Source organism: Pygocentrus nattereri, chromosome 9 (genome assembly GCF_015220715.1).
Source record: "Pygocentrus nattereri isolate fPygNat1 chromosome 9, fPygNat1.pri, whole genome shotgun sequence".
Taxonomy (NCBI): Eukaryota; Metazoa; Chordata; class Actinopteri; order Characiformes; family Serrasalmidae; genus Pygocentrus; species Pygocentrus nattereri.
In genome coordinates this window covers 27980684-27993531 of record NC_051219.1, presented here as the reverse complement: position 1 = coordinate 27993531, position 12848 = coordinate 27980684, and the positions used below count along the sequence as shown (strand labels likewise).

The window sequence follows — 12848 nt, the reverse complement described above, 5'->3', positions numbered from 1 at the left end:
GCTGAATAAAATTACTCAACACCAATAATAATGACATTATCCCACCTCCCTGTGTAAAAGTAACCCCATCCACAGAGTGCTTTAGTCAAACTCAGTTTATTAAGAGGAAAAGGGCACAACATGCAGTTCTGTATCTGAGCAACACTGCCACTAAACGTAATTAAAGAAGTAGTGAAAATTCTAATGATGTCTTTCCTAAAAACCCTGATGTGCATTAAAAATCAGGTCAACTTAAAATTATGTAGCAATTTACTTCATAGCGTTAGTGATTGAACTCAACTACTGGGCACTTTAGAACTCTTTTACACCTTCAAGTTGGTTTAAGAAGCTGTGAAGTAAGTTGCCTTATAATTTGAAGCTGACGTGGCTTTCTGTTCATTACAGTGTTTAGGTTTAGGTGTTTAGATACAACAAAAGTTACTTTAAGTTGTGTAGTCTAGTGTCTGCAGAGCTGCTCATCACTAGTGTCTCAACATGCAGAGTGGGGAAGCCTGATAATGAGGAGGTCATGGCCACAAAGCACCCAAACGTCCTTCCCTCTTCTGTTCAGAGCCAGACAGGAAGCAAAGGGTGAGGGAGGTTTTAATCAGTGTCTTTTGTGGGGACAAACTTAGTATAAGAGTCAGACTTCAGAGAGGAAAAGAAGCCGCATTTGAAATGTGAGATCATCATCTATCTGTCTCGCATGTTAAAAACCTTCTGAGTCTTCAGAGAAAAGGTTGCAAAAAGTCAACTGTAACCTTCAAAGTTCAAGGTTGAGAGTGGTTTGCACAAGCTATACAGCATTCCAAACAACTGGGAGGAAAATTTTACTTAGAATTGGCTAAAAGCAAAAAATAATACCGAAAATAATGAGAGTAAATGGTTAAATGGGGTTCCTTTACCTTTTATGTGACAGCGAAGAGCCTCCAACTCACAGAATTACTACGTTTGCTCCTGCATGCCCTTCAGAGTTCATGACCACATAAAAAAAGCAGAAGAAAAAAAGTGTTGTTATTATTATCTGTTGGTACATCCACTGCTGATTCCAGGAACATCACTGACTCAGCTTACTACTACTACTACTACTACTACTATCACCACTAATATTAATAGCTTCAATTTCCCAGCAGAATTTTTGAGGCAGTTCCTAATACTAAAGCAGCTCTATATATACATATATACACACACAGACACACACACACAGACACACACACACAGACACACACACACACATACACACATATATATATATATATATATATATATATATATATATATATATACACACATATATACACACACATACATATACATATGTATGTCATTTTATTTACGAGGCAAAACCACCCATGAAGCTGCACATATCATCCGAGTTTTTTATTGTAATGTTGTAATGCTGATGATAAAATAATGATAAAGAAAGAAAAAAATAAATCTCTCTTGGGATTACTGCCTTAGAACACTCAGCTTGTACCCCTAAACCATGAATGTATTTAAAAGTGAAACATTTTAGGCCATAAACCTCTCTCAACACTATCGTAAAATGATATCTCAGGCACAAGGCAACATATCTGGAAGCATTTTGTAATAACTTTCTGTGAGGGAGCTTTTAGAGGCTGTGAACAAGTCTGTTTCTCTAGAACGCAGTTCACATCAAACCACTCTGAACATTGTTCAGTGGAAAAATCCGTGGATTCAATCAGCGCTGGGCACAGGTCTACAAAAAAAAAGAAAAAAAGAAAAAACTATAGTTTGAAAAAACTATCAACACTGGCAGATCAAATAGCAGTTAATATTTTTAACATGTATTTTTTTCATTTAGTAGTCTTAATCTGCAAGATAGCACTGTTTCTTTTTAGTGAGTTCAAGGCTTCTGTTAGTGCTGTAATTGTATGGAATGGTTGAATAGAAGAGTGGATAACTCACTCTTTCCAAACAGGGGAAACAGGTTGACTGGAAGGAAAGATTTGCAGCTAAAAAATAAACATCAAAATATCACAATGCTTAGTATATCACAAATATTTAAATATCACAATAGAATCATGGCTTAATTATCTTGATAGTCATAATGCCTAAAGATTCCCACCCCCAAAAGCAAGTGTCTTCAGCAACTTGACATGCTTTAAGGCAAGTGTATAGTGACTTTGGCATGCAGTTTGCATTAAGCTAACTGGAGGGGAAGCAGTAACTTTTTAGCTACATTAACTTTGTAGCTCCACTGCAAGACTAAAGAAGCAAAGTCCAGATGCCAAATGTGTCTTGGCTGTTTGAGTACATTTGAGATAAGGGGTACAACTGTGTAAATTTGGCCAAACTATCATTTTCAAGCACTGCATGCAGCTATTCCTATCATCTCAGTTTCCTCTCTCTAACCTTCAGATGAAGTTCTGCCGTCCAGACGGACCTCTGTCAGAACTGTCACTTCAAAGCCTCAGAGCCTCAGACGGAAAGGTCAGGCCACACCTGTGGCCCTCATGTGAATTATTAATGTGGTTGTATTCTCTTTCTATCCACCTTCTCTCCAAAACTGAGAGCAAAGGCTTTATTTATAGCAGTCTGTGAGGTTAAGCCCAGCCAGGTCTTATCTCAATCTGCTGCGTGTGGTCTTGGAGGGAGAACTTTTACTCCTGCCTGAAGTAAACAATAAAAACTCATGAAAAAAGTGTTTGAAAATCATAAAACTGCAACTTCAGAAACTGTTGTGTCAACAACTTTGATACCTCTCGGGGTTTAGGCACTGCATAGCTGAGCAGTACCATGCAAGATCGGGCTTGACTGCGTGCCACCCACCCCACTATTTCAGCTCAGCTTCTTAGAAGAAACTGACACACCAGAGGCAGCAGATGCCTTGGAAGTGGTAAAATCTGGCGAGAGGAAGGAGACACCTTGCACTCATGTACCTGCATGTTGAGTTAAAGAAGAGCGCATTCTCCACAGCCCATTTCTGCCAGGGATCTAATGAGGCCTGACCGTTCCATCAGTCTGCAGACAAAATGTCTGCATGACAAAATGCATGAGTCTCCAGACTGGATCAATGCCACAAGCTCGGAAAACATGCAATCCAACCACCCACCACGTCTATCTCCAGAAACCCGGTTCTGAAGCAACAGTGTTTTACATTCAACCAAACAGTGACCCTTCAAATGTCTCACAGCCTTTGGTGGACAGTACTATAATTCTGGCCTTTATGTCTTGGATTCTGTAAATGAAGCTAGCTGTGGTTACGTGCAAAGATTTTTGCCATTGCCGATTTAACACATTCCAACTACAGATTTAGACTGAGGTGTTTATATGCACACTCTACTCAACAATCTGATGGAAAATCTTTTGTTTACATGCGCATTACAAGTAATCAGATGTAAAATGATGCACATGCGTGTAGTACCACTTAGAGTAAACGTTACCCTGACAGTGAACATCACATGAGGTCCAGTCTGAATGAGATGAGTTTCCAGGTGGCGCGCTTGTGTTTTTAACTGCTTTAAAATGATGTCAGACTCAGAAAAACGTACTTCACACACACTTATTAAACAAGGGCGAAAAGAAGACGTCGTGTTCTGAGACACATAAGTTGGACATCCGTCCCACCGCCATCTTTTCAAGATCAGAGCATAAACTTCGTCTTCTCTGCAGACCAGTTTCTGCTCCACCATGTTGAACGTTATAAAGTTTTGCTATGATGTGATGCACATGCACAGAATGTACTTACATGTTCCTATTGGAAGTGTAATCAGATACATGCTATTATTCTTCTATTTAACAGATTATTAACAGGATTACTCACCTCAATTGGATAGAAATTGTATTACGAATGGCCTCAAACTGTATTCTCAATGACCTTGTGGGGGTGTGTCCCCCAAAGTGTCAAACGTCTATCACTCTAAAGTTTGGACTCACCTGTCATTTTATTAGTCTTTGTCATCTTATATAAATAATATCTTGAGATATGTTCTCGATACACAAAACATGCACATGCTGCTTTCTGCCAGTTTGTGACTATTTTACATTGGAATTATGACAAACACAGTCAGTGTACATGTTTTAAAGAGGCATGAAGCTAAGCTATGTGCTTTATTGCACATTTTTTCATATTGGTTGTGAAATTATGTGAAACTGACAATAATAAATACAGAATTTCTGCTATTTGCATAGTAAGGAGTACTTTATGTTCTTGTTACACAGATATTCTGATGTATTGTAAAGGACTGAATCACAGTATTGTGATATCATTATCTTGGGCAATGTATCATGATAGCATCGTATCATGAGATGCCCTATGATTCTCATGTTACATTTTTATGTCTTTCTCTGCCATTCTTTCAGAGGCACCAAGAACTCGTACGACAGTATTAAGTGCATCAGAACATGCATTAGAATAGCAGGTGGATTGCTATTTTCAGAATGACCACTTTTTAAATAGCTAGGTAATTAACAGTAATGTTGAAAGCAAGTATTTGTGCTCATATTTTTACATTCTCATCAGAGAAATCCACATTTTGCTCTATGCCCCAACCACCCCCCCAATTTTGGTCTCCCCCAATTATGAATGCATAGCTAAATTGATCATAGCAGGGTCTGCAAAAGTTTCATCGGCATAAGAGAGGTAGCTGAGGGGAGACGGCTGGAGAGAACAGACCGACATGATCGCATAACAGCAGAAGAGTTCAGGCAAAGTGAAGCCACTCACTTGCTGAATTACATCTGGTAACATTTACTACTAAAGTACTTAGAGAGAGAGAGAGAGAGAGAGAGAGAGAGAGAGAGAGAGAGAGAGAGATAAAAAGCAAGATAGATGTAACCTGTAGAATGGATGTTTGTAAAAGCCTTTAAATGGGGACATCTTTTTCAGAGTGGAAAAGTGAATGAAATCAGTGTGGCGCATTACTCCCTGCCATATGGCACTAGTGAAGCCACTCCACAAAGCCTTAATGGTGTAACCTTACCTACACAACCTACTTCCACATATGCTCCATTCAGAATGACGAATCACATTGGTTTGACATAGCAAACATACTGCTCCTCATTTTATTATTCTATGCCTTTTTTGTAACGTTTTCATGGGTTGCAGTTCTTCGGCTAGAACCCCAAACCTCTACAGGATTGTGATTTCGGGACCAATCATTTCCCCACAGGAAATGAATGGTGGAAAACTGAGAACTCTAATCTAACTGCCATAAATGGTGTAAATAAGTACACCTCTCACACAGCCTCTCATAGCAAAACTACAGCAACTACCTGAGACACATGGCCTAGCAACACTATAGCAACCACCTTGGATACCATAGCAACAGCCTGTTAACACCTAAGCAACCATCTAAGATATCACAGCAATGGCCTTGCAACATCTCTGCAACCACCTAAGATACCATCGAAACAGCTTAGCTACACCTTAGAAACTACCTAGGATAACGCTGTAATGGCCTAGTAACACCTGAAGGATACCACAGCAATATCCTGGCAATTCCACAGCAATGACCTAGTAACACCTTAGCATCAACCTGGTATAACACTACAATGGCCTAGTAACACCTTAGGGATACCACACCAATGTCCGAGCAAAACTACAGCAACTACCTTGGATTCCACAGCAATGACCTAGTATCACCTTAGTAACAACCTGGGATAAAACTGCAATGACCTACCAACACCTTAGCAACCACCTGGGTTTCCACAGGAAAGGCCTAGCAACATCTCAGCAACAACCTAGGACACCACAGCAATGGCCTACAAACACCTTAGCAACCACCTGGGATACCACAGCAATGGTCTGGTAACATTTCAAGAATCAGGGTCAATGGTCTGCCATGAGAGCGTTCAGAGTCAGTGCACATGGAGAAAAATGTAAGAAAACAAAGAACTCAAACGTCAACGTCAGTAGGAATTTTACCAGTAATTGTGGGCATTTTCACTAATTTTGCTTTTTGAATGTCTGTGTTTTTAAACAAATAATATTTAAATTTTACCTATTATATTATTTAAATATTTTGTGTTATTCCCAACAAGAAAATATCTAACATTTTTAAGAATCAACATAGATGCATCAGAGCTCTGAAGCTGGTCTGTAAACATTAAATAAAGCGTGGAATATCCACCCTTTTCATTGTTTTTCACTTATCATCACATAATTCTGAATATGTACCAATTGTGTATCTTATTTCACTGTGTAATGTACAAACATTAGTGTTTCTTTGCTGGCAGAATAAGATTTTACGTTAGCAAACAAGCTAACAGTGTTTTTCACTTTGTATATTGCAGACGTGTTTCCTTTCATGCAGGTGAATTAAGAACATGCATGCTGCCATCAGCTCTACAGGAGACAAAACATCAACGGTGATGGAAGGAGATCATCAGTCGGCTCAAGTTGGGGTCAGTTCTTCCTCATCAGCTTAGACATACAAACACTGACCGTGCATCTCAACACTCTGGGCTCAATATTTTTTCAATATTAAAATGTCTTCAGGCTATACTCTCTCCATCTAGATCCATGCGGACCTCGAGAGGGTGGGTACACTATTGGAGGATGCGTCCCCCCTGAAGGGAGCTGAGAAATCGGCAAAATAAATAACAAAGCCGAAATCAATGTGGGTTGCTGTGAGCAGCCTTGGGTAGACCCACAGCAGCACACGCTGGCTCGTTTGCAACACAACGCAGCGGCGATCCCTCAGACCAGCTAAATATTTCATCAGCTGGCAGAAGAAACTGCTGCCCCATAAGGTCAGAGGTTCCTTTTGTTTGTTTCTTTATTGTGGAGAAATTGTAGGCTCAAATCAAACCCTCATGGAACGGCTCCTCGGGAGCAGGCATGCGTCGATGACAATGATTTTGCATCATTTCTTTCCTTCTTCCTCCTCTTTCTCACCTTTCCCTGATGCTCTCCCCTCTCTCCCTCCCTCTCGCTCTCTCTTCACTGGCTGTCTCCCTGTCTCCCGTCCTGGCGGCATGCGAGCGCTACTGGAATGAACGACCTTGAGCCAGCATGCAGGAGCGTGTTGCCATGGCAACGGCGCTTCACACAACCGAGTAACAGCTGGATGCAACACTCTTCCAGAATTTAAGCTGGAGTCGCTACAGTGAAAAAAAGAAAGAATAGTTGCGCTCTCCTCTTTTACTCATTTCAGTCTTTGGATCAATCGTTCATGAAATACAGCTAAAAATAGTCCGTAAAGAATGCAGCTACATCTATTTTACCATTTTGGGCTACAGTTTTTTTCACAATGCAAATATTAATAAATGCCACTTGGAGGAGCTTCCACATATGGCTCATTACACAAGCAGCTATATAAGTCATCCATCTACAGAAGTGAACAAATTGCTCAAACTTTAAGCTGTTGTCAAGTTTTCCATGACAGGTCACAGAGTAAATTTAACACAAGGTCCATCTGGAAACCATTCCAGGAGTGGCTGGCTCCGAACGCCCAACACATGTGTGAGAGAATGTCGTCAAACTGCCATACGAATGTCCAAACAGGCAAACCAAATGTTGGTAAAAGTGGCCCAAAAACAATCTTTTTCCTCATATGTGACACAGATGTGTATCTGTGTGTTGGTGTGAACAGCAAAAAACACTCTGAATCTGACATTTTCAATTCCGATTTGCAACATGTTCATATTTGGTACAGAAATCTGATCCGTATCCGATCTGAGGCAATGCAACTCTGAACAGCCAGATTGGAATTCATGCAACTTTTACGTCAGTTCAACTTGACATTCGTCATAATTTCGCACTGCTGAGACTCATAAATGTTTATGCTGATGATTCTGTATGAAAAAAATTAGAAGAGACTCATCACAACCGCTCCGTATTTGAAGAGATCTCAAAACGAAACAGTCAGATGTGGCCAGAAGAGACCAGGGCGGCAGCATCAGAGAACAGTTTAAAGAATCCGAGGACACAAACCAAAGAAGTGGTCATAATAGAATAACGTATCCTTGTACGGTGAACTTCCCAGCTGGCAACCTTTGGAACTTCATAATCGCTCCTGTGATGCTGGAGAAGATGACACTGAAAGCTCCGGGAATGACAGGCCCTCACTGGCCATCATGACTGATTACTTCTGGACGAGTCAGCTTGTGAAGTATTGTTCTTTTGCGCATGGTCAGTTTAGAAGCTGATATGTTCAGACTGATGTTGCATACAGGTCACATTTAAAAGATCTTGTGAACAACCAAACAAAAAAAGGTTTTGGTGAGAAAATCAAATTCGAGCCACTTTTATCTGCTGTGTAAACGTAGCCATAGACTCCATCCTCAAGTATCTGAGTAATTTTCTGTCAATGAACCTGGTTTTTTAGAAATGTTCTCCAGGGAGGAGATTTGTGAACACTTTGCTTTCAGTGTTTTTGTGTGAATAAGCATAATGCTGCCATCAACCTGCTAATTAAATGTTGAATGTTGAGAACACTGCAATGATTCTAAAGACCTGTCACCTGATGATCATTAACCAAAGTCATATCTAGCACATGGCAATGTGAACAACCCCCAAGGAATAAAGCCATAGGCTTTCTTTCATTTTAAGCTTTTATTTTCTGGCAGAGGTTGGACTTTTATTCTCAGGGGTGCATCAAATGACTGAGGTCTGATAGGTCAAAGCCTACATTATTTGTGACATGGCACCAACAATATGCCAGCAAGTTTATGCTTTAGCATCATGGTTTATATTTTGTGCTGGACAGTAGAGGTCTTGACATGCTGGAGCTTCCAGACCCATCGCACCTCCACACACCCAGCAGCACAAATTAACTATTCAATGTTGCAAAACTGGAGTAAATATGTTTGTGTATTTTAGGCTAATTAAAGCCACATGAACTTGCACATGGCACCACACAATGAGCATCACGACATGTGACGTAAACGACGAGGCAAAAAAAAGTAACAGTTTTATCTGTGTCAGCATTATATTGTTAACTAACTACTCTACAACACGCTAAAACTTAAATTTTAAATGTTAACATCTGTCTGATGACGATCTTTTTTTTTTTTTAAGCAAATAACATGCCTACACTGGGCCTCCTTACTATTAACCGTTAACTTTTTTAAGTGGCATTATTGTTTTGCTGATGCTTCCTGTGCATTATAAAACCTCCAAAAAATGAAAATCACAAATAAATAACAAATCACATAAAATCTCTTTTCATACTGCAGTGTTATGCTTTTGCCACACTGAATGGAGTTTACAGTCAAAAGCAATCTGGCTACACAACATTCTCAAGAAGACCACTGCCGGATAAACAGACCTTCACCAGCTTATTTGGACAGCAGCATGATGTGGGCAAACAAATAGAAGATACGAGGCACTTCTTTAAGAAAACAAACCTCTTGGAGGTCTTGTACAGATAGCATTATGTAAGGCATTGCTTTACAAGTCATAGTGAGTCATAAAGCTCAATCTAAATTCCAAAGTCTGCACCCCCCCTCCCCCCCTTGTCCTTACACCCTGAGAGATTGAACACAGACCATGTTACAAACATACTGTCTTTACAATAAAGCTGCTAAAAAGGGGTTCGGTGGACCAATGGTGGAGAAGAAGCACTTTCAGTTTCCTAAAGAGCTTTTAAATGAATGATTATTGTGAAAAGAACCTCCACATAATGCACATTTTAAACCAACCTAATACTGTGCGCCCCAGAACCAAAAACAGGAACCTTCAAGAAAAGGAGTAAAGAGGCCTCAAATCATTACAATAATAAATATTTGCAGGAGGTCGATGGGAGATGGCTGACTGGAACTGCACCTAAGCAGACTCTGGTGAATGGGGGTATAATTGCGGGTGAGAGAACACAAAGATCAACCACCCTCCATGAAAATTAAACAGAAGCCCACTCCAAATGGGTGGTCTTGTGGGGGATTTTCCCAAAGGAGGCAAGTGAGGAGTGAAAGAAAGCGAGATTCAAATGACTGCAATTACACCATAAATGTACCCTAGACTAAGCTTCAACATCAGGGTGCCCTCAGCACTTAAATCAACAGGCACATTTCCACAGTTGGGCCAAGACCAACGCAAGGTGAGTTAGAGTACCTGGATTTAGTGCTTTCTCACTGCAAACTTCAATGTTCAAGAACGTTCGACTAAGACAGGTTCCTGGCTGAGCGTCTGGGTTACGCTTTGTCTTATGGAACACATTCAGGGTTTATTATGGTCTTGTTCTTTGTTATGTAAAGCCCAAATTTCAAAAGAGTTTTCTCAGTATGCATTAAAGCAGCATTATGCATTGCTCTTGTGCACCCACTACAGTTACAGAGGGTATTACACCACTGTTTTAAATACAAATTAGGCTGTGAGCCCCCCTCACGCACAAGTGTATCGCAAGGGTAATGTGTAGAGTCCATATACCGGCACGAAACTGAGTCAGATTCTGCTGGGAAGGTCGGAATTCGGCACAAAACCAGCAAAGAACAACATCAGAAGATTACAAGGTGGAGCAATATAACAGGATTTTACTACAGAAGGCTGCAAACTTTCAAAGCTTATTTGGTGTGGAATTGGCTGGCCAAACTTGGCATGAGATGAATTTATTTCTTTGCATGCTGGCCTAAAACACATCTATGGTTAGGTGACATTTATCGCATCCTATTATCTCTTTTAGCTCTCATCAACTAGGAAACAAAAGTCTGAGACATACTCTTGTCCAGTTTCTTTTTCAGTCACTCTCTCTTTTTCTCATCCTCTGACGGCTATAGACACATTTGCTGCCAAAAAGTGTTTTGCAGGTCTCTAGAGAGGTTTTGTGCCCACTCCTCCAAAGTTACATAATGCTACAGCAAGCGTTCCAGGCTCAGAGTGGCAATAACAGACACCATTCTCCCCATTAAAAGTCAGCGTACCATTAAAACTCTATTAAAAACAATTTTTAAGATAAATGTGTTACATAAAGTCACTTTAAAAAATCCTGAACCTGAAGTTTTCGATATGACAATTTGCATCACAACCTCTTTTTGATACACTGTATCAATGAAATAGGCGGTTTTGTTACTGTTTCTTTAAGAAGGATGTGTAAATGATCTATGTTTTGATTGGTTGTCCTGTATTGTGCCTCACTTAAAAAGCAGTCCAAACTGAAACACTCTTTTTAACTTCAAAGTGAGTAGGTGGATCTTAACTGCTGTAGCCTTAATAGGTGCACAGATGCATGGACTGGGGAGTGAGTGGTAAGTTTTGAAACTTTTACATTCAAGATCAAACTCTTATTTAAAAACTAAAAGTGAGGAAAATTTAGATTTTCATGAAATGGGTCCTTTAATACAGTCCCCACTCTGGAGCTCTACACTTAAAGAATGTCTTTGTAAGCTTATAGCTTGTTGTGCTTGGACTGCTTTGCTCTGTTTTCTTCTCTTAACATTAAACCAAAGTGAACCTTACACAGTACTGTAAACGTTAACCAGACAGAAGGAATCTGAAGCACCTGGCACTGAACAGTGCTCATCTGGAGCATGGCGTAAATGTAAGTACCTCTGTGAAACACCAATACCTGCACAGCCGATACATATCAACCAGCACAACTTTGGCCAAACCCCATTTCACCTCTACAACTTAGCCCTTAGCCCACTGTTTTCGCGTTCATGCCTAGAAGTAGGGTGTCCTGTCCTGATTTTTGTTGAGCTAGATGGGTAGGGGGAAGTGTCAGGGCTACAGGGCCCTCCAAACAGAGGCGTTTCAGAGGCACACTCCAAACAGGAAGAGGAAAAAAAAAAGGAAAAAAAGAAAAACCAGCAAGAAGGCTTCACAAGCGACCAAAGAAACCCACAAAAGTGAATATTTTCTCTGTTAAAAATGATGACAACCATTGTATTATCTTAATTTAATGCAGTTTCAATCCATGATGGTCCTTTTCTTCAAAACAAGCATAAAAAAATCACTAATAGTATGCTTATGTCTTGGTAGCTAGCTAGATACATTTTCTGTTCCACCTTAAATAGTCTAGCAGTTCTGACGCCTGAAGCATCAAAATGTAACCATTTATTATATCACCAAAGAATTAAGCTGTGGGCAATAACAAATAATTGCTTTGAAGGCATATGATGCCCTAAATGTAACTAAAGCCCAGCAGTGAGGTTGTTGAACTTCACCCTCCTCTGCTGTCACTGCAAACTGACAGGGTCACCTACAGAGCAGCGCTAGAAGCCGTTAATGAAGTAATGTTCTTTTTATTTACGGGTTTGTTCCATTTTGTAGAGAAGACTTCAACCACCACCCTTTGTAACTCAGCTCCAATTGGCAAGGTGACACTCGAAAACAAGGGGTAGTAGCAGCGCGGTAGCAGCCCATCTAAAGAGAGCAAAATAATCTGTCTGTATGTCACGCAGAAGCAGTGGTTTATAATTAGCCTTTTTAATGTCAGTCAGGTACTGCTTTCCTGTCAAAGTGGAGGAGATATCGCAGCAGCAGTCAGAGGTCGGGTTATCGACACCCCGCTCCCAACTGTCTGTATTACAGCTTCGCAGGTTTTAATCGTCCAGTTCAGATTCCTCAATTAGATTTTTCCAACACCTTTCACTACACATTAAAATACATTATTAGCTTCCAGCAATCAAACAAAAATTTACTTAACAATAAATAATAAGTATAAAAAGATAAAAATAAAACACACTTAATAATGGTTCTTCAGGGAAATAGTTCTATATAAAGCCATGGACCTTTCCAGGATTAAATGGTCCTTTGCATCATGAAAAGGTTCTTCAGATTGATGCAGGCTAGATGGTTCCGTATATGAAAAGGGTTCTATATAGCACCAAAAAGGGTTCCACTATTTTTACAACATCAGGCTTGTTGTAGATAGAAGAATGGAAGAACCCTTTTTGGTGATATATACCGTTTCAAAAAGGGTTATATACAGAACCATTTAAAGCACATTTTCCATCAACCTGAAGAA

General features: G+C 40.0%; 1 protein-coding gene across 4 annotated transcripts in view; it reads right to left on the bottom strand.

Annotated features, from left to right (window-relative positions):
• The window catches only part of LOC108427772 (nuclear receptor coactivator 3), a 132436-nt gene that overhangs the window by 108914 nt on the left and 10674 nt on the right, over positions 1-12848 (bottom strand). For 2 of the 4 annotated variants that reach the window (XM_017698240.2, XM_017698241.2), the window contains exon 2: positions 885-945. The exons of the other annotated variants lie outside the window; for them this stretch is intronic. The gene's annotated coding sequence lies outside the window, so the exon portion shown is untranslated. The remainder of the gene's footprint in view (positions 1-884; positions 946-12848) is intronic. 4 annotated transcript variants of the gene reach the window in all.